Source organism: Peromyscus leucopus, chromosome 4, assembly GCF_004664715.2.
Source record: "Peromyscus leucopus breed LL Stock chromosome 4, UCI_PerLeu_2.1, whole genome shotgun sequence".
Lineage (NCBI taxonomy): Eukaryota > Metazoa > Chordata > Mammalia > Rodentia > Cricetidae > Peromyscus > Peromyscus leucopus.
Genome location: NC_051066.1, coordinates 41,829,791 through 41,856,883, shown reverse-complemented (window position 1 = coordinate 41,856,883; position 27,093 = coordinate 41,829,791). Strand labels below are relative to the sequence as shown.

The window sequence follows — 27,093 nt, the reverse complement described above, 5'->3', positions numbered from 1 at the left end:
TGCTCCATGTGTTGACCAGCACAGCCTGGAAACGGCTCAAGTTCAGCAGGTTTCAAACGGAATCAGTTGTTTTCTCTTGGGATTTGCTCCTTCTCTACTGCCCTTCATTGGAAATTGAAGATTTTCCACTCACATCAGCCAATCACGGATCTCAGCTTATCTTCAACTTCTCTGTTCCTAGCTCTCCTTACCCATCTGATTGGTTACTAAGTCCCCTTGAGAAGACAAGTCTTGGGTCATCCACTTGTTTATTATCTGTCCTCCACTAAGGTAGCTCAGGACAAACCATCTTTCTCATAAGCATCTGGAGACTCTTCTCACTAGTTATTCTGTTTTGATTTTCTACTCTTAGAAATACATGGTTTAATTTAACAAAATTAATGCTTTAATTTTATTGTTGCTGTTGTTACTGAAGTCAAGTTCAAGCAACACAATAGCTGTTTTACAGTGATTAATTTACTGGCATTTCATGCATTCACAATATCACCGTCATATTCATATAATTTCAAAACCTTTTCATCATTGAAAAGAAACTCTCTCCCCATTAAATTATCAGCCCATCTCTTCCTCTCTCTCAGTCACTGATAGGCATGAGTCTGTGATTCATATCTATGACTTTACAAATTCTGAACACTTCATAAAAATGGACTCCTACCATCTGCGGCCCTTTGAGACTATTTCTTACAGTCAGCCTGTTTTCGTTTATTCATTTTTTAGTGTGAAACAACTCTCACTCTCTAGAGACATAATTAGTTTCTCTTTTTAAGAATGAAGAGATTGTTACTGTGCTCATTCCTGCCCATTTCTTTATTCTCCATCCTATTACATTCTACTTTGAGGGAAACACTGTTGAAGGTCGGCGAGCATTGTTCTTCCCTCCCATTATTTTATACCTTATCAACAAAAAGCACTGCCACTGCTGTTTCGATTTGTATAAAAGTACTGTGGGCCTGGCAAGACGGCTTGGCGGGTAAAGGTACTTGCTACCAAGTCTGATGACCTGGGTTCATCTCTAGGATCCATATGATGGAAGGAGAGAACTGACTTCCACCAGTTGTTAGTTGTTTGCTTATTTCTTTGTGTGTGTGTGTGTGTGTGTGTGTGTGTGTGTGTGTGTATGTATGTATGTGTATGCATATGCATGTGTGCATCCCCCACATATAGCCCCCCATCATAAGTAAATGAATGTAATATTTTTAAAAGGAAATATATATATACATACATATATATACACACATATATATATTCAACTATCTGTTTCCATTAGACATTTTATCCATATTAATGATTGTATCACTGGCGTTTTTTTGTTTGTTTGTTTTTTGAGACAGGGTTTCTCTGTATAGCTTTGGAGCCTATCCTGGAACTTGCTCTATAGACCAGGCTGGCCTCGAACTCACAGAGATCTGCCTGCCTCTGCCTCATGAGTGCTGGGATGAAAGGCGAGCACCCCCACTGCCCGGCATATCACTGGTTTATTTTCATTGCACACATCAGAATTTATGGTCTTTGCACCTGAGAATATTTCCATCACAAAATGTGGAGGGGTTCCTTTCCTTTCTGTTCTCAGAAGTGGAACTGAACGGGGAGACCGGTGCATTGTTCAGCCTTGCTAGATTCTGCCGAATTGCTCTCCCGAGTAGCTACCTATGCCTCTTTTTCCATACGTGCTGTCCAACAGCCACTATTTCACAATTGTGAGATTTTGCCAGTCTGGTTGGTACATCCAGTGGAAGGTAGCCACTGTGTTAATTTGCATCCCCCTGATTCTTTGTGAAGTTTTCAATAGCTTCTGATTATTCATTTTTCCTCTTTGTGAGTTATCGATGATTGTCTATTATGTCATTTTTCCCCTCAGGATGATTTGTGAGTGTCATGGCACTTTAGTAGTGCACTCTTGACGGTTGTAAGCATTGCTATTACATTTTCTCAGTAATTGTGACTTGCCTAAAATTTGCTTACAGTGTCTCTTATGATACAGAATATTTACTTTATTTTAGTCAGTTCTATTTTTAGTCATATTTGAGAAAAATCCCCTTTCTATATCATAAATGTATTTTTATCTAGCCATTTTAACATCTGAGTTAGCATGTGACAGCCTTTAAGGCATCACTATTTAATTCTTTTTTTTTTTTCAGAAGAATACCCTCTCATACTTGCACCATATGTTAATTACCTCCCTTCTCTTCCGAGAGCTTTGGAAACTTCTGTACATCATGACCACTTTTCCTTATGGAAATAATAGTTTTGAAGGCAACTCTATCATAGCATTCATTTCTTAAAATCGTTTCATGGATCATTCATCTCTATTCAAGTACTGCTTTCAGTGAGGTCCTTGACATGCTATGGCTGAGCTAACTGTCTAATTCTGTTTCTAACCCGTTCTTATTTATATTGCATGCTATGACCACACTGAACGTCTTCAGTTTCCTACTGCACAGCTTCTTTGATAAAAATAATAAAATTCAGTCACACCTTGACATGTGGGATGAGGGTCAAGGCTTCACATGAAGCTGATGATTAATCTTCCTGTGTCCCTTTATCCTTAATCTCAGAATAGCTAGTTTGAAGAGCATCTCTTTGAAGTGTCAGCTCAAAGAGTTTTCTCGTTCCCTGATAGATGGTTATGAGCTGCCCTGTTTTGAGATCATCTATCTGGTAAGCTACATGGCACTATCAATATATTTACTTACCAATGTTCCATGACCTGGGCAGCTTTCCCAGGAGTCATGCCTGTCTTTGACATCAATATATTTCTGGACTCTAACAATGTACCTGGACAAACTCTGTAAATACTTGTTGAATGAACGGGAGGTTCATAAAACTCAACTGTTAGTAGGATTTGTTCCAGGATATCTGATAGAAGAATAGATACATTCTATTCATATGTGTGTGTGTGTGTGTGTGTGTGTGTGTGTGTGTGTGTGTGTGTATGAACTGGCCAGAAGACAGCTTCAGATGTTGTTCTTCTGATCAGCCATGGATGCCAACCTTGTTTCTTTTTTTTTTTTTTTCTTTTTTTCGAGACAGGGTTTCTCTGTGTAGCTTTGCGCCTTTCTTGGAACTCACTTTGTAGACCAGGTTGGCCTCAAACTCACAGAGATCCACGTGCCTCTGCCTCCTGAGTGCTGGAATTAAAGGTGTGTCCTACCACCACCTGGCGCCATCCTTGTTTCTTAAGACAGGGCCTCTCACTGGGATCTGGGGCTCTCTGATTCAGGTAGGTATGCTGGTATGTGAACCTGAGGGCTCTATCTCCACCCCACGACCCCACTGCTAGGATTACAAGCAAGTATTTCACACTTTGATTTTTTTGCCCCCTGTGGGCTCAGGGATCAGAATGCCAGTTTTTGTGCATGCTGGCAAGCACTGGATGTACTGGATTGGCTCCCTACCCTCTCTTCCTGTTGTTTTTCCCATGGAGTAGGTATATTGTTTGAAAGAAATATGAAAAATCCTTTTTGTTGCTCTTTCAAGAATGTCAGGAACCTTTATCGTTATTTTGCATTGTGTAGAATTTGGAATGATTTTTCAGAGCCCAGAAGAGAAATTGGATCATCTTAAGTTCGGGATGTATACTTACTGAATGTGTAGCTGTGCCCTGGAGTATTAAATTAATTTTCATTGACAGATCATAGTCCTAGATTTAACTAAGATTGATGTCAGGAAGAAAAATCCTACTCAGTGCCCTAGAGAACAACTGGGCAAAACAGGTGAGGTGGAGAGGCCAGAGGTCCTTGGACAGAGCCCAGGGCTCCTACAAAGAGAGTGACAATCTGGCAATGGAGCGCTTTTGTTAATCTATGGTAGTCACTAACCAGCCCCACACATCATCATCAGAATAAATGCAGGTCTATAAGCATGACTGAGGGTAATGCTGTTTTTAAAATTAGGAAGTCATTCAGGAACGGAATTCTATTTAGAGAAGAATGTGACACTCCTTTACTTATCAATACAGTCAGTCTTCCACAGGTTGTTCATCTGTGATGCTTCATGGTGGCAGCAACAATCACTGGCCTACATTATTTGATAAGAAGTACAGGTTTCTCACACACCACCCTGCAGAGTCTGTGTCTCTAGGCTGAGGTACTAGGAGTTTGAACAAGTACCTGCCAGAAGAATCATCTGTTTCTAATGCAGCTTGTCTGTAGGGCACTTTTGAGGAGATCTTGCTGCAGTTACATTGAAGGTTTGAAAGAACAGCACTTCCCCTTCCAGGAAGCACTGGGCAGTCTGCCATCCTCACGGGAGGAAGTGTTTCTTATTCGTCATATGCTTGTGACATAAGTCTGTAAGTTTTCTACAGATAACTCCTGTCTAGATCTCTTTACTTCATCTCAAACTGATTAGCTTTTGCTTGTATTTTAAATGAGGTCACCTTTAAAATGAAAGTGTATTTACTGTTGGATAAGGAACTTGTATGGCAGATGGGAGTTGTCTTTGTTACATGCCTGTTGAGTGGCTGCTGAGCTCACAGGGGGCGCTGTGGGAATATGCTTTGGCCTAGGTAGGTCCAGACACACACACACACACACACACACACACACACACACACACACACCCCCAAAGGAGGCGTGCTTTAAATGACACAGGGAGCCAGCCTACTGCCTGATTTTATTTTATTTTTCAGTATGAACTTTCCTAGATCACATTATCAATTTATTTTCTTTGGATTATTAAAGCAATATAATTTGTTAAAATAAATGGTCTGTTGAGTAAAGAATTATGTGAGGTTCTTATTTGGTAATGATTTGAAGAAAAGTACTTAAAATGTACATTTAAGTAATTCTGATTCTTGTCATGGTTTCACATTGCATTATGAGCATTGGCCCCACATAGCATCTGTTTTAGGTTGTGTGTGTGTGTGTGTGTGTGTGTGTGTGTGTGTGTGTGTATTTTAATTGTGAGAGTTAAAATTATGATATACTAAAGGCCTAGTTGTCTATGAAACTGTAATTGGAGGATTTCTCCTGCAGATTATTATTTTAATAAAAATGTTATAGTGTTTTGCCAGATAATTGACATATATCGTCAGGTTGTATCATGTCAACATTATCCTTTCTTCTAGACTTACTGCATATGCAGATATTTTATTTATAACTTCGCGGTCTCTTTTATATAACATCATTCCATAAGTGATTTTAAAAAATCAATTCCCTGTTAATTATAATGAAATAAGCCTTGAGCTAAGCTGATTGTAAAATGAATACCTTTTTGCATCATTCTCTTTTCAAACTATCAACCTTTTGGTTCACAAGGTCATGGATGAAGAAGGGTCTGCTCCGTATTCATTTATAGTCTCTGCAGTTCCTTTGAAACATTGGACAGAGTAACAAATGTTAGTGTTGGTGTCAATGCCTAGATGCAGACTGTGTGGGCTAAGGATGATTAGGGACCCTGTCTTAAGCTTCCAGTGAGAGGAAGAGCCATCATCTCCTCTGGAATCTCAGAGGACTCTAGTTATCTAACAGTGTAACCCAGAGGAAGCACCAGTGTGAGTTTCTGGTGTGAAGCTTTGAGCAGCTGAGTGCTTGCTTTCCTCTTGTTGGAACACTCTCAGGAACTTTGAGCTGCCTTTCTGGAGCCCTGGCTGCATCACACGCTCCATCATTAACTTTGCCTGTGGTAGTTGAGAGTCTCAGACAGGTGATCAAGCAGAATTTATCATAGGCCTAACTCGCCCACTTGTTTTGTGTTTCTTATAAGCTGTTGTGCAAAGATACCTTCCAGTGTTTGTTTTATTCGACACTCAGCTATAGAAAGCTGAACGAGCAATGCACACAAATAATGTATGCTCATAGTGTATGTGCTCATATAGAGGCAGTTGAAGAAGTTTGTAAAATTTATATTCAAGCCATCCCTTTGGAAACTTTGCATGCACTTACCCATACCCATGGAAAGCATTGATTCAGAATTGAGTTTAGCATGTATTATGCTTAAAATACGACACTAGAAATGATCACTGTATTTATCAGTTCTCGAGTGGGGGATGCCTTCTGAATTGCATTTTGGTGTCTGAACACGTTGTCAAGCAACAGGAAGGAAAGTTCGTGATGCTCTGTGTGGAGAAGTGGGCTCCACTTCATGATGAGGGGAAAGCACAACACCACGATTCAGATCTTACTTGTGGTTGGCTTCATTGCTTCAAGCAAGCCCCTGGCACGTCACTTCTCTGCTTTGTTTTCAGACCCTTTGGAAGGATTGTTTTTCTTGGGTACCTTTTTTTCTGTTCTTTCTCTCATCTTTTCCTAAGAGGGATAGGAGGAAGCTAATCTTGCCTGTGTGTTGCTGTTTTTTTTTTTTTTTTTTTTAAAGAGGGAAATCTGTTTTTGTTTTCTTTCTTTTCTTCTCTTCTCCTCTTTTCTTTTTTTTGTGTGATTTTCTTTTCTTTTTTTTAATTTTATTTTACAATATAATTTAATTCTACATATCAGCCACAGATTCCCTTGTTCTCCCCCCTTCCGCTCCCCCCCGTCCCCCCTCCCCCATCCCTCAGCCCACCCCCCATTTCCATTTCCTCCAGGGCAAAGACTCCCCCAAGGATTGAGATCAACCTGGTAGACTCAGTCCAGGCAGGTCCAGTCCCCTCCTCCCAGGCTGAGCCAAGCGTCTCTACATAAGCCCCAGGTTTCAAACAGCCAACTCATGCAACGAGCCCAGGACTGGGTCCCACTGCCTGGATGCCTCCCAAACAGATCAAGCCAATCAACTGTCTCACCCATTCAGAGGGCCTGATTCAGTTGGGGGCCCCTCAGCCATTGGTTCATGTGTTTCTATTCATTTGGCTGTTTGTCCCTGTGCTTTATCCAGCCTTGATCTCAACAATTCTCGCTTATATAAACCCTCCTCTTTCTCGCCAATTGGACTCCTGGAGCTCCACCCGGGGCCTAGCCATGGATCTCTGCATCTGGTTCCTTCAGTCATTGGATGGGGTTTCTAGCACAATTAGGGTGTTTGGCCATCCTATCACCAGAGTAGGTCAGTTCGGGCTGTCTCTTGACCATTGCCAGCAGTCTATTGTGGGGGCATCTTTGTGGATTTCTGTGGGCCTCCCTGGCACTTTGCTTCTTCCTATTCTCATGTGGTCTTCATTTACCATGGTCTCCTATTCCTTGTTCTCCCTCTCTGTTCTTGATCTACCTGGGATCTCCCCCAAGCTCTCTTTCCATTGACCCTCACCGTTCATTGCTCCCACTCACGTCCAGGCTGTTCATGTAGATCTCATCCATTTCTCCATCATTGGGCGATCCCCGTGTCTTTCTTGGGGTCCTGTTTCCAGGTAGCCTCCCTGGTGTTGTGGATAGCAGTCCAGTCATCCTTGTTCCACATCTAGTATCCTCCTATGAGTGAGTACATACCATGTTTGTCTTTCTGAGTCTGGGTTACCTCACTAAGGATGATTTTTTCTAGATCCATCCATTTGCCTGCAAACCCCATGATGTCATTGTTTTTCTCTGCTGAGTAGTATTCCATTGTGTATATGTGCCACAACTTATTTATCCATTCTTCAGTTTAAGGGCATCTAGGTTGTTTCCAGGTTCTGGCTATTACGAACAATGCTGATATTAACATAGCTGAGTAAACGCCCTTGTGGTATGATTGAGCATTTCTTGGGTATATGCCCAAGAGTGGTATAGCTGGATCTTGGGGGAGATTGATTCCCAATTTTCTAAGAAAGCGCCATATTGATTTCCAAAGTGATTGTACAAGCTTGCATTCCCACCAGCAGTGGAGGAGAGTTCCCCTAGTTCCACATCCTCTCCAGCATAAGCTGTCTTCAGTGTTTTTGATCTTAGCCATTCTGACAGGCATAAGGTGGTATCTCAGAGTTATTTTGATTTGCATTTCCCTGATAATTAGGGATGTTGAGCAATTCCTTAAATGTCTTTCAGCCATTTGAGTTTCCTCTGTTGAGAATTCTCTGTTTAGTTCTATAGCCCATTTCTTAACTGGACTGTTGGTCATTTTGATGTCTAATTTCTTGAGTTCTTTATATATTCTGGATATCAGTCCTCTGTCAGATGTGGGGTTGGTGAAGATCTTTTCCCATTCTGTAGGCTGTCCCTTTGCCTTGTTGACTGTATCCTTTGCTCTACAAAAGCTTCTCAGTTTCAAGAGGTCCCATTGATTGATTGTTTCTCTCAGTGTTTGAGGTACTGGTGTTGTGTTTCGGAAGTGATCTCCTATGCCAATGCGTTCAAGAATACTTCCTACTTTCTCTTCTAGCAGGTTCAGAATAGCTTGATTTATGTTAAAGTCTTTGATACACTTGGACTTAAGTTTTGTGCACGGTGACAGATATGGATCTATTTGCAGCCTTCTACATGTTGATATCCAGTTATGCCAGCACCATTTGTTGAAAATGCTTTCTGTTTTCCATTGTACACTTTTGGCTTCTTTGTCAAAATTATATGTTCATAGGTGTGCAGATTAATGTCAGGGTCTTTAATTCAATTCCATTGGTCCACATGTTGGTTTTTATGCCAGTACCAAGGTGTTTTTATTACTGTAGCTCTATAGTAGAGCTTGAAGTCAGGGATTGTGATGCCTCCAGAGGTTGTTTTTTTTTTTTTTTTTTTTTGGTTTTTCGAGACAGGGTTTCTCTGCGTAGCTTTGCGCCTTTCCTGGAGCTCACTTGGTAGCCCAGGCTGGCCTCAAACTCACAGCGATCCGCCTGCCTCTGCCTCCCGAGTGCTGGGATTAAAGGCGTGCGCCACCACCGCCCGGCCAGAGGTTGTTTTATTGTACAGGATTCTTTTGGCTATCCTGGGTATTTTGTTTTTCCATGTGAAGTGGAGTATTATTCTTTCCAGGTCTGTGAAGAATTGTGTTGGTATTTTGATGGGGATTGCATTGAATCTGTAGATTGCTTTTGGTAAGATTGCCATTTTTCTATGTTAATCCTGCCTATCCATGAACATGGGAGATCTGTCCATTTTCTGACATCTTCTTCAATTTCTTTTTTTCAGGGAATTAAAGTTCTTGTCATATAGGTCCTTCACTTGCTTGGTTAGTGTTACCCCAAGGTATTTTATGTCATTTGTGGCTATTGTAAAGGGTGATGTATCTCTGATTTCCTTCTCAGCTTCTTTGTCAATTGTATATAGGAGGGCTACTGATTTTATTGAGTTGATATTGTGTCCTGCTATGTTGCTGAAGGTGTTTATAAGCTGTATCAGTTCCTTGGTTGAATCTTTGGGGTCACTCAAGTATACTATCATGTTATCTGCAAATAGGGAAAGCTTGACTTCTTCCTTTCCAATTTGTATCCCCTTAATCTCCTTATGTTGTCTTATTGCTCTGGCTAGAACTTCAAGTACTATATTGAATAAGTATGGGCAGAGTGGACAGCCTTGTCTTGTTCCTGATTTTAGTGGAATCGCTTTGAGTTTCTCTCCATTTAGTTTGATGTTGGCTGTTGGCTTGCTGTAGATTGCCTTTATTATGTTTAGGTATGTTTCCTGTATTCCTGATCGCTCCAAGACCTTTATCATGAAGGGGTGTTGGATTTTGTCAAATGCCTTTTCTGCATCTAGTGAGATGATCATGTGGTTTTTTTCTTTGAGTTTGTTTATATGGTGTATTACATTGACGGACTTTCGTATGTTGAACCACTCTTGCATCCCTGGGATGAAGCCTACTTGATCATGGTGGATAATTGTTTTGATGTGTTCTTGGAGTCTGTTTGCCAGTATTTTATTGAGTATTTTTGCATCAATGTTCATGAGGGAGATTAGTCTGTAGTTCTCTTTCTTTGTTGTATCCTTGTTTGGTTTAGGAATCAGGGTAATTGTAGCCTCATAGAAGGAGTTTGGCAATGTTCCTTCCGTTTCTATTGTGTGGAACAATTTAAAGAGTATTGGTATTAACTCTTCTTTGAAGATCTGGTAGAATTCTGCACTGAAACCATCTGGTCCTGGGCTTTTTTTGGTTGGGAGACTTTTAATGACTGTTTCTATTTCCTTAGGGGTTATTGGACCATTAAAATAGTTTATCTAGTCTTGATTTAACTTAGGTATGTGGTGCCTATCCAGAAAATTATCCATTTCTTTTAGATTTTCCAGTTTTGTGGAGTAGAGTTTTTTGAAGTTTGACCGGATGATTGTCTGGATTTCCTCAATGTCTGTTGTTATGTCCCCCTTTTCATTTCTGATTTTGTTAATCTGGATGCTTTTGGTTAGTTTGGATAAGGGCTTATCTATCTTGTTGATTTTCTCAAAGAACCAATTCTTTGTTTCATTAATTTTTTTTGATTTTTCTCTTCGTTTCTATTTTATTGATTTCAGTTCTCACTTTGATAATTTCCTGGCATCTGTTCTTCCTGGGAGACTTTGCTTCTTCTTGTTCTAGAGATTTCAGGTATACTGTTAAGTCTCTAGTATGAGATTTCTCCAACTTCTTTATGTGGGCATTTAGTGCTATGAATTTCCCTCAGCACTGCTTTCATAGTGTCCCATAAGTTTGGGTATGTGGTGTCTTCATTTTTGTTGATCTCTAGGAAGTCTTTAAATTCTTTATTTCTTCCTTAACCCATTGGTGATTCAGTTGAGCATTATTCAGTTTCCAAGAGATTGTAGGTTTTCTGTAGTTTTTGTTGTTGTTGAAATCTAACTTTAAACCATGGTGGTCTGATAGAATGCAGGAGGTTATTCCAATTGTTTTGTATCTGTTGAGATTTGCTTTGTGGCCAAGTATGTGGTCGATTTTAGAGAAGGTTCCATGGGGTGCTGAGAAGAAGGTATATTCTTTTTTTGTTAGGATGGAATGTTCTGTAGATATCGATTAAGTCCATTTGAGTCATAACATCAGTTAAGTCCTTTATTTCTCTGTTAAGTTTTGATTTGGGAGATCTGTCCAGTGGTGAAAGTGGGGTATTGAAGTTTCCCATTATTAATGTGTGGGGTTTTATATGTGATTTAAGCTTTAGTAATGTTTCTTTTACATATGTGGGTGCCCTTGTGTTTGGGGCATAAATGTTCAGAATTGAAACTTCATCTTGGTGGATCTTTCCTGTGATGAGTATGAAATGCCCTTCTTGATCTCTTTTGATTGATTTTAGTTTGAAGTCTATTTTGCTGGATATCAGAATGGCTACACCCACTTGTTTCTTAAGACCGTTTGATTTTAAAGTTTTTTCCCAGCCTTTTATTCTTAGGTAGTGTCTATTTTTGAATTTGAGGTGTGTTTCTTGTATGCAGCAGAAAGATGGGTCCTGCTTTCGTATCCATTCTGTAAGCCTGTGTCTTTTTATAGGTGGATTAAGTCCATTGATATTAAGGGATATTAATGACCAGTGATTGTTCATTCCTGTTATTTTTTGGTGGTAGTGTGTGTGTACTTCTCTTCTTTGGGGTTTACTGCTGTGGCTTTATCTATTGCCCGTGTTTTCAGGGTGTATCTGTCTTCCTTAGGTTGGAATTTTCCTTCTAGTGCTTTCTGGAGGGCTGGGTTTGTGGATAAGTATTGTTTAAATCTGGCTTTGTCTTGGAATGTCTTGTTCATTCCGTCTATGATGATTGAAAATTTTGCTGGGTATATTAGTCTGGGCTGGCATCCATGGTCTCTTAGTGTCTGGATTACATCTGTTCAGGTCCTTCTGGCTTTCAAAGTCTCCATTGAGATATCGGGTGTTATTCTGATGGGTTTGCCTTTATAAGTCACTTGGCTTTTTTCCTTTGCTGCTCTTAATATTCTTTCTTTATTCTGTACATTTAGTTGTTTAATTATTATGTGGCAAGGGGACTTTTTTGGGAGGTCTAGTCTGTTTGGTGTTCTATAGGCTTCTTGTATCTTCATAGGCATTTCCTTCTTTAAGTTGGGAAAGTTTTCTTCTATGATCTTGTTGAATATAGTTTCTGTGCCTTTGAGTTGGTATTCTTCTCCTTCCTCTATCCCTATTATTCGTAGGTTTGGTTTTTTCATGGTGTCCCAAATTTCTTGGACATTTTGGGTCATGACTTTGTTGGCTTTAGTGTTTTCTTTGACTGATGACTATTTCTTTTATCGTATCTTCAACGCCAGAGATCCTCCCTTCCATTTCTTGCATTATGTTGGTTATACTTACATCTGAAGTTCCCGTTGTTTACTCAGATTTTCTATTTCCAGCATTCCCTCTGTTTGTGTCTTCTTCATTTTTTCTATTTCCCTTTTCAGGTCTTAGACTGTTTCCTTCATCTGTTTCATTGCTTTTTTATGATTTTCTTTTAGGGCTTTATTGTTTTCTTCTACTTTATTTGTCCTTTCCTCTAGTTTTATATAGCATTCTTCCCATTTTTTGTTTGTCTTTTCCTCAATTTCATTTGTGATTCCTTCTATATAAGCCTCTACCTTCTTCATGATGTGATTGTTAAGGCTGTTTTCTTCTGCTTCTTCTAATTTTTGATGTTCAGATCTAGATGTTGGAGGAGGGCTAGTTTCTGGTGATGCTGTATTGCTCTTCATTTTGTTGTATGTACTTCTGCCTTGACGTCTGCCCATCTCCTTGTGGTTCATTCTTGGTCTTATCAGTGCACTTGGTCCAGACAGAGCTGACAGATTCAGGAAGTCTCTCTCTCTCTTGTCCAGATGGGAGCTCTCTTGTCCAGATGGGAACTCTGGGGCAGGATCCGAGCTGGGGGCCGGTTGGTCTCTAAGTCTCAGGAAGTGGCTGGGGTCTCAGGTGATGATGGGCATGGGGGCAGGGCTTGGAGATTGCAGGGTCTGCTTGGGGTCTTGGAGAAGGGGAGCCTTCCCAGTGGGGGTAGAAGGGATCCTGCCTGATGGCCAGAACCTGGGGCCAAGTTGGGCAGGTCTTCCCTGGAATGGCTGGTGCCCAGGGATGGGATCTAGGCTGAGCCCAGGCACGCACCTCTTGTCCAGATGGGAAGTCCGGGGCAGGATCTCCTCTTTTCTTCTTGTTTCTCTCATTTCCCCTCTCCCCATCTCCCACTTTCCTCTTCACCTTTTTTCTTTCTTTCTTCCCATCTTCCCTTCCTCTCTTCTGTCCTCTCCTTTTCTCACCCTCTTCCTCTTTACTCTTTTTTTTCCTCTCTTAAAAACAACCCAGTTTCTTTTATGCCTTGGGAATTGTTGGCTGATTCAGTCAACTGCATTCCTCAATATACTTTAGATTTAGGGAATGTGAGTGGTATGACTATATATTTTCACTGCTTATGACAAATAAGATAAATAATTTAAGGACTAAAGCAAAAAACAAATTTTGTGTGTGTGTGTGTGTGTGTGTGTGTGTCCGTGTGTGTGTCCTATTGAGGATGCAATATAGGGTCTTCCTTATGCTAAACAAACATTCTTCCACTGACCTATATTTCCAGCCTGTTGCTTAAACAAATTCTAGGTATTTCTACTAGATTACAAACTTATAAGAAGAGGGACTATAATTAGTTTGTCATTATAACCACTAAAACTTAGCAATACTGAGTAGTTAAGTGAGCAAAGATTAGGCCTATGACTTCTGTGTGCAGCTATATATCTGTGATAGGAAAGGGTGAATGCACTGGACTGGACATTGTCTTGACATCTCATAAACATTGCAGGCCGGCATGTTTCTAGCCTGGGTGCTGCATGCAGCAAGAGCATTCGAGGTTTTAAAGTTAAAACTGTTGATGTCCCTTCTACTTCCCTTTTCACTGGCTTTGGTTCAAGGATGCCGCTTGGTTCTCTTGTTAGGAAGTCCTCAGACCCTGGAGCTGTGGATCACGACAGGTCGGTGGTCAGCTCATTAACGTCAAGGGAAAACTGGACACTAGGCACTCATCAGACTAAGGAGGAGTAAAGGCAGATTTTACATGTGATTCTGAGGATTAAAGACTCCACATAGGGGGCCCTTCCTTCTGACAGTTTCTTTGAAATAACAAACCACAGTTCTTTCCTCAAGCTGAATAATGTACACTATGACAGTTCCAGGTTTTGCCAAGGATAAGATAATGATTGTTGGAAAAGTTCAAGGTAAGTTTTGAATTTTCTGTTGCCTTGAGCCTGATTAAAGTGTAAAAATAAGATTCTAAAGAATCCCAAGTGGAGAATAAATCATTCTACAAAGTGTTATCTTCCTTTGCACTTATCAGGGATTTTGCTCTAGCCATTCTAAAGTATTTGCTATTTTTATCTTCTTAGACTAAATATATTTCAAATAATTCCTCAAGTTGCCGAGAAGGGAAATGCAGCTATGAGAGAATCCTACATACTCATTTTAAGAGACATTTAGAATATGCAAGAAAATGTGTGTCAAGGATTTGAGTTTTGTTTCCCCTGCTCCCATTTTGAAGATGATTTGCATTTCAATGACACATGGGGTATTCATTACTTTCTTTGTATATTATTTGAGTTTGGGGATTGCTCACATTTTCATTACAGCACAAATTATTTAGGAGTTATGTATTTAAAAAACACAAAGTTACACAGAAAAATCTTATCTCAAAGAAACAAAGCAAAACAAAAAAGATGAAATTATTCTATTGTACCTTTGTGTATGTTTGTTACATATCCAAGCCAAAGCTTATGTTCTTTGTGACATGGCAGAATCTCTTACCTCTGAGAAAAGCTAATTTGCATTTGTACATAGAGTCAAATACAGGACATTGGAAGTCACAAGTTCATATCTGGGTATGGAGAAGGCAACCCATGTCTATCCCCAGTTAGACACATTCCACTTAAAATCAAGAGTTTTTCTACAATGTTGCTGCAGTCTCTAGTGCTAGCCACTGCTCAAGTACTCTTAGGTCCTGTCTATCTCTATCTATTCTTAAGATAAAGCTCCTGTATTATCTCTGAATACTTAATTCTTAGTGAACCATCATCTGTGGGGATTCTTGGTGTCTTAGGGTTATTTTGCTGTAATAAAGACCATGACCAAAAGCAACTTGTTGGGGTTTATTTTGTTTTATACTTCCAGGTACAACAACTCATCATGGAAAGAACTCAAGGCAGGAACTTGGAGGCGGAACTAAGGCATAAGCCATAGAGGAATGCTGACTACTGACTTGTTCCTTATGATTTGCTCAGTTTGCTTTCATAACCCCAGGCCCACCAGTCCTTTTCCTGTTATTTATGAATTTCTCCCTCCTCTTCCCTCTCTCCTCTTACTCCTCCTCCTTTTCCTCCTCCTCCATCTCCTTCTCTTCCTCTTTGAGATAAAGTCTCCATACATATCCCAGTGTGGCTTTAAATTGTTTGCTTTCCCCAGCTGCCCAAATTCTGGGATTTTAGATATGCACACCACACCACCTGATTGAGAGGGTTTCAGTCAATATACATATCTAATACATATATCTAATACAGATCTAATGTTGGGTCGTGTGTTACAAAGTCCCTGCAGTTGTTAGAAGCTGTACCTGGATCCTGGCATCTGTAACCAGCCATGCCTGACTCCTGTTCTCAATTAGCTAAGGAAAGAGATACATAATAGTGAAAAGCAGAGAAAGATTTATGTCATGTGGCTACATTAAGAAGAGTAAGTAAAGTGACAGTCCTTCCCCAAGTCTGTCTTCAGAACCCTGACATGGGAGTCCCATCATGGTGACAGGGGTTTTAATTCCTTGATATCTCACTGCAGGGTGTTCACATCATTTCTCTTTCTGTACATCCATTCATATAAGCCTGCACATACCGTTCACTACTGCACAGTACATTAGGGTTGTATTGTTTTTTTTATTATGGAAACTTTCTGTTTTCCCAAGGTTAATAGTTGTGTTGTGGTTTTATCTGTTTCTCTTTCTCTCAGCTGATCACCAAATCCCTCCAAGGAAACTGATTATACTCAACACAACCTTCCAAAGGGCACAGTGTAGGCAGTCTGTCAGCTCCTTCTCCACCCCAGAACCTCTGTGGATACCCACTGCTCTCCTGCTTCTCTGCCCTCTCCGGCGCTGCTCAGTGTCTGGGTTGTTGTCTGGTTTGTGTCTCTTCTAAGAATCCTGCTCTTTCATGTGTTCAATTCCTCATTTTGAGTCTCCTGATTTCTTCCTTTTTCTCTTTTTGTGTTGGAGTATCTTGCTGAGAGGAGACCGAGAAGTATTAGGTGTTTTTTTTTTTTTTTTTTTTTTTTTTTTTTTTTTTTTTTTTCCTGTTTATCAGTTTTGAAGTCAGCATAATTTTGCCCTAGTTTAGAACTATAACCATTTTCCCCCATTGGAGGCATTTCTTTCTTTTATTCTTTTTTTTTTATTAACAGATTGTTATGAGCTGTCTCTTTGGGACCTGGATTTTCCTCTGAGGGTCATCTGTTTATCGGTGATATTTGGTGGCTTAGTGTGAGGCTTTTTCAAGCATTCGTTGTGTTGGGAACGTTTTGACCTTTTTAATCTAAGTTTGTCTTTCTGTTTTTCTGCAACATATTTCTACCCTCTGTTTTGTTTTTTTCCTTCTCATTTTTCAAATTGCATAGATCAGATGTTGGGCCTCTTGACTTAATCTAACCATTTTTTCCCTTAATCTTTTTTTTTTCTCTTTTGTAGGTATTAGTTCACATTTTCACTTTGAGATAAAGACTTGTTTTCAGCCATTATGTCTCCAATATCTAAGAAAATAACTTTTTTTGTTTCTAAGTATTGTCTTCTATTTATATAATCTCTTGAATTATTTTTGCCAACTCTCTCAGAAGATCAAGTGTGGTTTCTTTGAAGTCACCCTGTCCCATGTATTGGTTTCGTTGTTTCTGTCAGTTGCTGTGGTCCTTTACTTCTTGGGTGGAGATATCAGAAACATGACTACCCATTTTTATTTTAAAACAAGGCCATAAAGTAATGGCCAGTTTGCTCAGTTTGGGGGCCAGTATCTTCAAGAGAGGCAATAGGAGTTGGTCAGAGGCATGGGCCAGACTGATCTCTGAAACAGAGAGTTCTTTTGAGAGACCTCCATTCAGTAGAGCCAGATCTTTTACTTCGCTGTATAAGAGAATTTCAAAATGAGCTGGTATGAAAAAGAGTTGGAGTCTATTAGAAGTACACCAAGCATGTCTTCTAGGACTCCCAGAAAGTGGGCACTGCACTAGAGAAGGCAGTGGGTTTAGAAAATTGGTACAGAGATTCTTGAGGATTGACAGCTTAGCTGCCTGGGGCCTTTGCAGACCAGCAATCCTGGGACTTAGAGGAGGCTGGCTTTCTCTGTGTCTATTCTCTTCGAGCCACAAAACAACTGGTGGTGGTGTTGAACCTGGTAGGACCTTTGTTTGATTGTGAGACAGTAGCTCCAGCTACCCCTGGCCTTAGAGTCTCAGTCTCCCAGGGTCTCCCCATTTATCCCGGGTTGATCTGGAACTCACAAAAATCACCAGCCTCTGCTTCCCAAGTGTCTAGTGTCAGGATTAAAGGAGTACCGCCACCATACCTGGCCAAATATGCTATTTCTTTTCTTTTTCTTTTTCCTTGGTTTATTTTTATTTTTTTGTGTATGGGTGCTTTGCCTAGATGCATGTCTAGGTAACATGTGCATGCCTGGTGCTCTTGGAGGCCAAAAGAGAGTGCTAGACCTTTTGGAACTGGAGTTACAAATGGCTGTGAGCTGCCCTTGGAGTGCTGGGAATCAAACTCAGGTGCTGTGGAAGAGCAGCCAGTGCTCTTGACTACTGAGCCATCTCTTTAGCCCATGGCACACTTGTTTCATTGGCAAAGTAAAGACAGCCATGGCACCCTGGGCCTGAGGCTCTGAATGAGGAGATGCTCTTGCTTGGAGGCTCCCAAGAGGACAATAGCAATTGTTCTCTAGGGCCTCGAAGCTTTGGGAGGCTTTGTCCACTTGGTGGAGAATTCGGTGGTGTGTTAGATCGTGAGTGGGATACCACGTGTTCTCATGGCAAGGGAGGTAAAATGCAGGTGGACGTGGCTGTTGTGCTCTTCCTCCATCCCTCGTCTGTCTTGGACATTTGGTGGCAGAGGGGGATTTGTAACTGCCAGAATGTCTCACTGCTGGGATTGGTAGGAACTCTCAACCGAGTGAGCTTTACAGTAGCACTGAGAGCCATTTCTCAGGGTTGATGCACATTCATTAGGCCCAGTAATCTTGCTGTGTTAACAAACTATGTAATTGATATACAATTGTAGTCATGGACTGAGTGCTACTCCTCATGTGGTATAGTTATGTTTGAAATCAATCAAGAGAAAGTTTACAAACATGGATTAGAAAATGGGATTGGTGCAGTTGCAGACTTAGAATACTCAATCAAAATAATGGAGATACTATTTTCTGTTTAGGAAAAGGATGTGGCTGGATCTTGGTTGTAGAACCAAGTGCTAGCAAAGCCACACAAATGAACTCATAGTAGATTAGAGGCAGTGGGTTTTAGAGGGTTCATCCAGTGGTGACAGCTTGCTATGTGCTCTCTGCAGAGGTAACTGAATGCCAATTTTGCAATTTTTTTTGATGTAATGAACAATCATCTGGTTGCTTTTCTTCTCTCCAAACTGTTGGAATTGCTTTATTTTAATGGGGCTAAAATTCGGTGGTTTATTAATTTTTTATTTTCTGTCACAAAAGACACATTTGGAAAAAGACAGTCTCATTCAAGCTAATCACTGGGAATGGGCTTTGGTTCTAGTGACTTTGTTACTGCCCAGTAACTCTGGAATAGGTAAAGAGTCTTAGAGATTGGTAGCTAACTTTGAACTTCTCATTGGTTATAGATCTTAATGCCCCATTAGTATCTGCTTTAAAGAAAACATATGTAGCTGTTGTGAGCCAATTCTGGGAAAAGAGATGAGGGATCTACTGAAAGAGAAGGTGTTGAGATGCAGAAGTCCATCTAGAGACCTTGCAGAGCTCAGGATTTGCAATAAGGAGCATTAGCATGCCTCTGCAGAAGAACACCCAGGGTGGAACACTTGCTCTCTCCTAACTTCCTGTGTTGAAATCTGTACTCCCAATGTGATGGAGTTAGGAGGTCATTAGGTCAGAAGATGGGAGGGTAGAATTCTCAGGAATGGAATTAGAGCCCTAGGGAGCTAGCTCAGTGAAGACCCAGGAAAAAAGATGAAGGCACTTGTGGAACCTGGCAGTGGTATCACCTTCAGTTTGGAGTCTTTGCCTTTTGCTTCCAGAATCATGAGAAAAGCATTTTTTGCTGTTTATCAGCATGTGGTTACAATGCAAACTGATTAAGATAAAAACTTTGTTAGAATAAGAATACAGATCCAGCAAAAATCTTTCTGTGGAACTTCAATGTGTGGCACTTTATCTAGAATAGGTTTTATTGGAAGCATTAGTGTAGTTGTGGTTTGAAATAAATATTTTCCAGCAGGATGGTTTCTGGTAGGTAAAGATTTAATAACCATATACCTCTATGAATGGCAATTGAATACTAATCTTATATTTTAACTTTGTGAATGCATGCCTGGATGATGGGATGGCTCTGTGTTCTGTGATGAGTACACTGAACATACAGAAACTGTAAATCTCCTTCATCAGTCTTCATGTGCAATTAATGTACTGGATTGAGAGTCATGACTACCACCAACTGAATGTTATCCAAAAGAAATCTCTGGAAAGGTTTTTCTTTAGAAGGAATTCTAACAAAAGAGTCTTGGATATTTTAAACGGAAGACATCGTTTTCCCAAAATAGCCTTCCTTGCAGCAAGCTGAACATTCAAAAATTATTGCATTGATTTCAGAGCCTTTTTACTAAAAATAGTTTGCAATTCCTCATTTATAGCATAAAATAATAGCCTTTACTTTGTTAATGATCTGTCGAATAGAAAAGAATGCCTGAAAAATAAAAATATAGGTGTATTTTAAACAATTTTGTGTGAAGCTTTGCTTGATGAAACCTGATTAATAGCTGAGACAATCACTTTGGGAGAATTTCACTTATTTGCTGCCATCTAGATCTTCTAGCATATTTCTTAAATCAGTATCATTATCAAAAAGCCATTCCTCATCAATATTTGAACTTGAAGTCAAAACGTTGCATAATCTCCCACAATTACCATTGAGAACACTTTTTTCTCTATACCTTCATATGGCTCTACAATGATGTCCACATTTGCTTTTTCAAAGCTTTCTCTGTGACCCCTGGCAGAAGTAGCCTAGTAGACCAGATGGTTTGCTGATTTGAATAAAGCCATTTCTTGGCCCTTGTTTTAATTTAGGAGTTCACCTCAGTCTGCCTAGGAGTATCTAACGAGAGAACATAAGGATGCTGCTGAGAAGACAGAGGTACTCTGGCAACATTTCTGTATTTTCTACCCACCCTTGGCTGGGCATTGATCTTAATTTCCTTATCTTAGTAAGACCATTAAATGAATCATTTGAGTAATAAAAAAACATTTTTCCACATGACATAGTATTTTAGAGAAGTGGCTGTAGATATAGAGCTCATCTTTATGGAGAATTTTAGAAACAGACTCATCTTTAACTAATGATGATGAAAGTGAATCAATAATCATATTTGGTTTAATTTTCAGGTCCAGTGTCAAGGTTTGAGAAATGTCACTCACAGGATCATTAGTTTGAACATTTGATCAGCAGCTGGTGACACTGTGTGAGGAGGTCGTGGGATCTTTGAGAAAAATTTAGCTGCCAATCACAGCTCAGAGGCCACTGGGGTTAGGCCTTGAGGGTTATAACCAATCCCCAGTTCTAGTATTCCCGATTCCTGACACGCTGAGATGTGTTGCAGAGATGTTTACTTCGTTGCATTTGACTGTGTCGCCCCAGCTGCTGTACCTCTCTGCCATGAGGAGGCAAAAGAAACCCTTCTGCTTTAAGTTGTTTTTAATCAGGTAGTCTTCATAGCCATGGAAAAAAATAACTAATAGAACCACCTTGCCTGTGTCATGGGAGGGTAGGAAAGAATGAGCAGGGAGTCCAGAAGAATGCGAGGTTCCCTTTGTGACTGGGCATTCACTTCAAAAGCTGCTATGGTGGACACCATCCTTGGGAAGTCTCTTGGTGTTCTCCACCTTCTGCTGTCAGAGATTATTTATCCTCCAAACTATAGGTGTATTTTTACTTCTGTGAGAAACATTTTATCCCTGACCCGTAGTTCTCTCCACTTGGTTCTGATACCCAGAATAAACATTTCCTTTGGGAAGTGAACCTAAGCATCACTTTCTGATCTTTCAAATAAAAATTAGTGGAGATTTTTTTCTGCATTGATTATCTTATTCAAAGTTTTAAACTAATTAACAGATACTAACAGACTCCCATTTCCTCTTTCCCTTTCATTGGTAAAGGTACAATCTATTAGTTTATAGTAAGAGAGTTAGCCTATGTAGCCAATGCAATATTATCATGCCAACTTTTATATTCAATACCATTACCATGGAGACATAGCAGCTATAAACACATTGAGGAATGTAGTATCCCAATAAACTAATTTATTATTACTATGATTAGCTAAAAGACACGTCTCTTATATGGAGAAAGAAACTGACTTGAGAAGTTATCCTCCCAATTGATGACTGCCTAACACAGTGCCTGAAACAGAATGAGTATTCATTAGTGAGGTGCTTCTTGTAAAAGATGCCATTGTTTGATGATTCCTTTTATTTCATAGTTTGGCTGAGTATAGAATTCCAAGTCTAAAATAATTCTGCTCCCAGAGCTTTGAAGTTATGAATCTGTTGTCATGTGATACTCAATTTTGTAGATTAAAAACAAAACAAAAAAAGCCATGTAATGAGTTCCATTTATTTGTAAGACTTTTTTGTTTTGATTTACTTACTGGTTCTTAAGCTTTTCTGCAGAAGCCTTGTAGTTTTCACTTGGTGGGGTTATAATATTTTCCTTCAATATGCTAAAAAAGTATTTTTTAGAAGAATCCAAACCTGACTCATGATTTGTCCTTGGTAAACTCATTTAAAATCAAACCCACCGTCTTTTATTCAGCTCAGAGAACATGATGTGTTTTGTTATTTCTTTCTTTTCTGTTTTCCCCTTCTGGGTCCACATTTTGCCAAGCATTCTGCTAGCTAGCCTTGCAGTTTTGAGAGCATTGATCTCTAACATCTTTGATTGTCAATTGTATTATTATAAAGTGGAAATTGTAATCCCTGGAAGGAGGGGTTAGGACTCAGTATGTCCGTCATTCTTTCCCTTTCAGATGCTGTGTAGCTCTGAGCCTATCCTTTTGATCAAGGGACTCCAATCTAAATATAGAACTCCAGCTCCTACAGTGATGTCTAGGCTGTTTTTAGCATGAAGGTTATTGGACATGACTCAGGTCTTCAAGGTAGCACTTACTCACTTGTGAAAGCCCTTTGAATAGTGTGGCCAGCGGGTTATGGGGCAAATACAAAGGTCAATTGTAAGGAAAGGATCAAAATATGTGTGCAAATGGGAGAAGACTGTTGACTGACGAGGTTACCCTTAGAGCTTGCTTTAAAGTAGAGACCCATAAAATAAACAGTGGAATCCATAATATTCTCATGTAGCTTCATCTAATGTTTTGAGAGGCATAGCTGTGGTCATGTACCATTCCTTCTTATTGTGTTCATTAGATCCTCATTGTTGATAATGCTAATGTGCCACCTCAGATTGTCTTCAAGCTGTTCGGAAAGCTGGCTGTAGTGAAATGTTGCGATTTTCTGTCCCTTATTCTCTATAGAGCCCTCCTGTTAAACCCAATGTATTACTTTGTTTCCTGGATCCAAGCCCTAGTGTTACCTTTCTTTGAGATTCTACCTTCCACTTTCTCCAAGAAGATTGTTCTCTTACCATCTGGCTCAGAGGCCTTTTCCTTCACAAAGCTCTTGCCAGTCTCTTTAACTCCATATTCTGCTTCTCTTTGTGGGCCAGAGACACATGTTACTTGTGTGATTCTTATGGCACATGGTATACTGCATCAAGGTGTTTTGTATCTGGAGGGAGGAAAACACATCTCCTGTTCTTTATGGTGGAGTCTTTCACTTGCTTGAAGTCTTGAGGCTCAGGGAGGAGTCCTCCTAACATGCGCAGCTGAGAGCCAAGATCCCAGTGATACAGGGACACAGAGATTACCATCACTGGATGATGCTTGACTAGACAAAATTCCTGGGTTCAAAGTTAAATGTGATGATGTCATAAACAGTACTACAAGCTGTTGATAATGCAATGTTTCCCTCCTAAGTAGAATGCATGATAAAGGAAGGAGTACTGGGGTTGCAGAATGCATGGCATGCAAACACCAGAGACAGCAGTTCAGGAGCAAAGCTGTGCAGTGTGGCTTCTGAAGAATCGATCGCTAAGCCGGGCTTGGCACCACATGCCTTTAATTCTAGTGCTTAGGAGGCAGAGGCAGGGGCATTTCTGTGAATTCCAGCCCAGCCAGGGCTACATAGGGATACCAACTCAAAAGAAAAACAAAAAATGAAAAGAAAAAAGGAAGAAAGGAAAAATAAACCATTGCTGGTTTTTGAGCAGTCAGAACGCATACCTGTTTTTATCAAGTACTTGCCCCTCAGTTTAAGGAGTCCTATCCATGACATAAACCTATGGATAAAATATAAATACATTTAAATAGCTACACAGGGAAATGTTATAATGAATCCTATTATGTTGTATATTATATTACAATGAATAAAGATATAGCCCTGCCGTGATCATACCTTCCTCCAATCTTACTGTCTTTCCTAGAAAATAAAATTGTTAAAAAAAAATTGGATGGTTCTCCTTGGTCTTTTCTACTGGCTTATTTACATTTATGTATCTGTTGCTTTGTTTTATTTTATACAAATAGGGTCAGACTAAACAACTTTTAATTGGGTGATTAATTCCTTTTGATTTAACACTACACAGTGTCACACCTCTTTGTTGGGCTGATCCTTCATTGCTGCTTAGCATTCTGTGGTGTGAGTAGACTGTATCTGATTGGTATGTAACCACTCTCAGTCTTGCCCAGTAGAGGTGGTTTATGACTACAAATTATAGTCATAGAACAGTTTTATGAATATATGACACATGGTACAACATATTGTATTTTAATGACATCATCATTAGAGTCAGGCTTTTCAGATGCCAGGAGTTAATCTTATAGCTAGGTTCTGTTAGTGAGTTTTCCTTTTTTAATTTTGTGTTTTGAGAGAGTGAGGTGGATCCTTTTCACTGTCAGAATTGCCAGGGTTTCATTCTTGATGCCATACAAGAGCATGTTTTTTCTTAAATCAGTTTTTTTTTTTGAAAAGAAGATACACACACACACACACATATTTACAAATTTACCTTAAAGTCTAATATAGAGCAACTCAATCTTCTTTATTATGTTAGCCTGTTAATGTCTGTTTGTATTTATATCTGTCTGTAATTCCCCTATGATTCACACTTTGAAAGGGCCAGATAAGAGTCTATTAATAATATATTAGTGCAATCTGATTCTCTTAGTAGCTGCATTTGCTTTACAAATGTGTGTTACTTATCTAGCCTCACTGTCCCTTTATTGTGGGTTACAGCGTTCAGCACTGTGGTGTTTTCTTCTTCCTTGTTGAATGCTTTTTACTCCGAGTTCATGGTCACCTGAGGCTTACTGCCTGTCTCCTTCCCCTTCCTCCTCCTCTCTCCTCTTCCTCGCCCTATACATTTTCCCGATTCTTTTGTTTTCTGAAGCTGTGGATCACTATTTATAAGGGTTTCTCTTTCCCAAAGAATAAAGTAGAGTTATCTTCATGATTAAACTGCAAATGTGTTTCCTTTCAGTAGACACGTTTATCTGTGTAATATTTCTGAGACAACATGGAAGCGTCTGGCTATCACTGCCATTTTCTATTGTTTTACAATTTATAGACTAAAAAAATCAAGACATTTTTCTGAACTTTCTGTTTACTTTTTATTAGAAAAGTTTGTATTTTGTTAAATATATGCTAGTCATTATAGGATAATTAGAGAAATTCTTAAATAACCTTTAAAGTTACCATTCTTCTCCAAAGATCAATGATAAAACTAATATTTTTCTTTATACCTCCCTTTTCTGTCAGCTGATTTTAGCATTGTGAGATAAGTTCTTTAAAATTCCCCTGTGAGTTACCATTTTCTATCGCTTTGATCTTAGTTACCAAAGAAGTCTGCTGTGTATTGCATGGCATGTGCTCCTTAGACTTTAAAACCTTTTTAGAAAGTTTTTATCATTTCCACACTGCTATGGTCTATATTTTTTGCATTTTGTTGTGACAACACAATCACATACTTGACTGAGCCTTAGTACTTTAGCTAATGCCAGTTTTTATTCCAGACCTGCCGGCTCTCTCATGTGTATTCCACCCATCTCTTGGTGGCTTTGGTTTATCTTTTAGCAAACTCAAGATGATCCCAAGAGAATAAGTAAACTTCTGAACATAGTTGCATTTATTATTAATGAGTCTTTCTGTTTATAAACCTCCTTACAGTTTCTTTCAAGTGTTTCATGAGAATTACTCTTTCAAGGTTAGCAAGCTGAATCCATGAAAATATGTAAGGGATGGATTTTCCCATCTCTCTTAGTAGCTATCAGAACTTACTTGCTTGCTATCCAGAGGTTAGATTTGGGAGAAAGTATTATAGTATGGAGTTTTTCTGGGAAACTGTGTTTTTTTCTTAATGCTTTTTTGTTAATATATACTTATTACATCTTAATCAATTTTACCCTCTTACCACTCTTTAGTCCTTTTCCTACTCCCACTGATCTCCCCACTCTTCTCAACTAACCCCCTTCTACTTACAGACGAAAGGCAAACTTTTAGATGAAAGGCAAATTTCCCTAGTGTTTCTGAAAGTTTGCCTTTTTCTTCTTTCTGCTTTTATTGTTTTGTAACTAAATAAGTTTAATTAGAGTTGCTAGTTGTGTAGGTGAGGGTTCATTTGTAGGAGCATGCGCACCTTATCAATGGCTGTACCACCAAACTCACAAACCATTAACTGGGTATAAATCCTCAGTGAGGGCTGGGGACCCCCAGAGTCCCTTCAGCTTCCTTGAAAGGATGTTGAAGGTCTCTGTCTTATATAGACTTCACAGGTGATGGCAGCTGCTGTAAGTTCAAGAGTGCATCAACCATGTCATGTACTTCCCATCATACCTATCCCTTCTTCTTTTTGCAACATTATTTTTGCCTCTTCTCTGATATTTTCTGAGCATTGTGGGGAGTGACATAGAGGCCCCATTCAGAGATGAGCATTCATCGGTCATTTATTTTCACCCTTTGACTAGTTATAAGTCTTACAGTAACTGCTAACCACTATGAAAAGAGGCACACTAATGTGCGGACTTAATCAGTGATTTAAAAGGCAGGTTGACAGGGATATCACGGTCATCTATCAAAACAGCAACAGCTTTCCCACTTTGTCCTGTGACTTCTTCAGCCTCGGGGTTCTGATTGGATTACAGTACTATCTATGAATTCCTTCTTGTGAAGGTGATACCAAATCTAATGGAAAGTGATTGGTTACCCACTCTGCATACTTAACCACTATTGCTGTAGAGGACACATCTTGCCTGACTGGTCCATAATGTTGTGCCCTTAGTTGATAGCTGAGTAAGACTGTTCACGACAATTCCCCCCCCCCCCCAGCAGCTTGCACAGCTCCTTTTGGTACTATGAGGGATAGCCAGCCGACAGAACACTTCTCAGTCACAGCCTGATTTCTCCATATCCTCCTTTATAGGTTTTTTTTTTTTTTTCCAGCAGTAAGGTTTTTTCATATAGTTCTGGCGTGTAACCCACAGTTGTGACAACTACCTGAATTATTTTGGGGGCTCTCAGGGGCCTCCTTGATGAAGTGCTCAAACTTCATGCTAAGATTATAGTATAAATTTTTTTTCTTATGTTTAACTTTCATGGTTATCCATTACCACTGTTCTTATTTTCTTCTGTGGAGATGTGTCTTTTAGATCTTTGGAGGAGGGAAGAGAGGGGGATCTGTGGTTGGTATGTAAAAATTAATAAAAAAAAATTCTTTCAGTTTTGGAGGTGGGGTATGTGCCATGGTGTGCAGTGGGCAGCTTGGAGTTTGTTCTCTCTTTCCACCTGGGGTCAAACTTGGTGCCAGTCTTGGAGGCCAGCTGCTTTCCTCCCTGAGCCATCTCGTCAGCCCAGGTCTCACATTTGAAAGTTTTTTTTTTTTTTTTTTTTTAAATCTCTGTCACCTCTTTGCCTGTAATTGCAATTTTCTTAGCTAATTTAATGTACTGAAATTGGGTCTTCATATTCTGCTTGTGCAAA

General features: G+C 39.6%; 1 protein-coding gene across 1 annotated transcript in view; it reads left to right on the top strand.

Annotated features, from left to right (window-relative positions):
- The window catches only part of Grb14 (growth factor receptor bound protein 14), a 112,256-nt gene that overhangs the window by 19,469 nt on the left and 65,694 nt on the right, over nt 1-27,093 (top strand). The window lies entirely within an intron of this gene.